Source organism: Megalopta genalis, unplaced genomic scaffold (assembly GCF_051020955.1).
Source record: "Megalopta genalis isolate 19385.01 unplaced genomic scaffold, iyMegGena1_principal scaffold0895, whole genome shotgun sequence".
In the NCBI taxonomy this organism is placed as follows: Eukaryota; Metazoa; Arthropoda; class Insecta; order Hymenoptera; family Halictidae; genus Megalopta; species Megalopta genalis.
Window position 1 is genome coordinate 72,501 of NW_027476964.1, and position 2,500 is coordinate 75,000.

Below are 2,500 nucleotides of genomic sequence, written 5' to 3' on the forward strand. Positions count from 1 at the left end.
GTACGTCGCTGTTATGTACCTCACAAAGAGCTCCGGGAGTCCCAATTCCCTTAGTGCCGATGTTATGGCATGGTGACTAACGCTGTCAAACGCCTTGGCCACATCTAAGGACACAACGTGAAGCTGCTTTAAGCAGCTCCGTGCGTCACGAAGGGCAGTTGACAGTACAAGAACGTTCTCAGCACAGCCATCGTGTACTCCTCGTTGCCGCTCATCGATGAGACCGGCTTTTGCCAATCTCACCGCCAAGATTTTATGCAGCTGACGAACGACGACTGAAGCCACACTTATAGGACGGAACTCGGATGGTGTTGAGCTTCCGTCCTTCTTAGGGATAAATACCGTCCTGCTGATGAGGAGCTCAGATGGAAATGCCCCTACCGCAAGGATGACATTATAAAATAAGGTTCTTAGAACTACCGGCACACTCCTCCATTGCCTGCTCGAGATGTTATCGAGACCCGATGCCGAGGAGAGCGGGATCTCATTGGCCTGGATCTCATGGCCACGAACCGGCTCAGCGATCCAATGCAGGTCCTCCCTTTCCTGAACTGGATGAAGGTGCTCAATGGGGACAGAAGGACTGGTGAGCATAGGTGTCCAGTACTCCACCATCTCGCCAACGGTTGGTGTTTGAGCCTGCACCGGGCCATCCAGTACAAGCTTGGCCGCGCGAGACATGTCCTTCCTCCAGAGTTCCTGCATGGCCGCATACTCCCTTCTCCTCAGTCTCCACCTCGGCACGGGCCCGGCAGGTGCAGCTTTAGGTGGCCGGAGCAGTGGCGTTCTCCGCTCCTTTACTTTCGCAGAAGGCGTCGGAAAGACTCGTTGAAGCCATCGACAACAAGCACTCGGTGTTATTGGTTCTCGATTAAGAACCGTTCTCGCAAGACTTACGAGTTCCTCCGCTTCATGGGATTTCACCCTTTCGGCCGGATCAATCAGCTTACGGATAGCGTCAATATATTGGCACTGATGTTGCTGTGCCGACGCAGAGTGCTCCTGAACAGGAGTAGGCGAATCCGCCTGTCGATGACTTGTGTCGTGATGTTGAGTGACACTGGAGGCTGAAGGTTGAGACTCAACGGCAGCTCCACGCTCGCGGCATACACCGATCTTCTGTGTAACAAGAGCTTTATACGTCAATTTCTTTCTGAGGCCCTTCAGTCGATCAAGACTGAATTTATTGTCGAAGACCGTCAGCAGATGTTCGTTCATAAATTTGACGTTGCCCTGCACACTCGCAAGCGCCTCAGCCGCCGCCACCATCTCAGTCTCCTCCTGAGTCCACCTAACCTTCTTTACCGCCACCTGCACTCGTTGGTTGGCCTCGTCTGGATGAGCTCTCCTCACATGGACCCCTAACCCGATGGAAGTGGGAAAGGATCGCGAACAATGGGGACACGGATGTAGTGCCCCCCGCGACGCAGGATGTTGTGCGTCGTTACTGGACTTGTTGGGTTTATTTCTCGAGGTCGTCGGACAAACATTCCGATCCACTGTGGCCGCTGTCGTAGGGTCGGCGATCCGAGTGGCCCGAGGGCCCGCCGACAATGGGTCACTTGACCCATAATCTATCTTTTGATTCTTCGGGCCTACGACAATAGAGCCATGGGGGTGGCAACCCCATGACCCATAACATGCCTCCCTCAAAGTGACTAGAGCCGCCGCCACATTAGCGCGAAGGCAGGCCATTTGGGTGGGCTGCACCCTTACAGCGGCTCATTACTGCTAGGCAGCACGTCGTGTCGCACAGAATTTAGCCGCAATGCACTGAATGGACAGGTCCAAACAATGCATCACGTTACCGTCGGGAACCACGAGGAGGTACCTGTGCGACTAGGACGGGAGAGGCTAATGGACCTAACAAGAGGTCTATATTACGCATCACCGTCCCGCGGGAGGCCAAGGCACGGGACCGAGCTCGGATCCCAGCCACGAGAGCCGTTCACCTCGCCCAGGCCCGGCACGTCAGCCAGACCCGCTTCCCGACCAAGCCCGACACGCCCCGCTCCTCAGAGCCAATCCTTATCCCGAAGTTACGGATCCAATTTGCCGACTTCCCTTACCTACATTAATCTATCGACTAGAGGCTCTTTACCTTGGAGACCTGCTGCGGATATGGGTACGAACCGGCGCGACACCTCCACGTGGCCCTCTCCTGGATTTTCAAGGTCCGAGGGGATGATCCGGACACCGCCGCAACTGCGGTGCTCTTCGCGTTCCAAACCCTATCTCCCTGCTAGAGGTTTCCAGGGAACTCGAACGCTTATACAGAAAAGAAAACTCTCCCCGGATCTCCCGACGGCGTCTCCAGGTCATTTTGGGTTACCCCGACGAACACTCTTACGAGGGCCCGAATGGTATGCGGTTCCGCTGCCGGGTTCCGGAATAGAAACCGGATTCCCTTTCGCCCAATGGGTGTTTTTTGTGCATGTATATAATAACAAAATATGCTGCGATTTATATAATAATAAAAAAAATAATAAAATAGCTGCGT

At 54.4% G+C, this 2,500-nt stretch overlaps 1 pseudogene; it reads right to left on the bottom strand.

Moving 5' to 3' along the window:
• LOC143263626 (large subunit ribosomal RNA) overlaps positions 1 to 2,500 on the bottom strand; it is a 7,708-nt pseudogene that overhangs the window by 3,171 nt on the left and 2,037 nt on the right.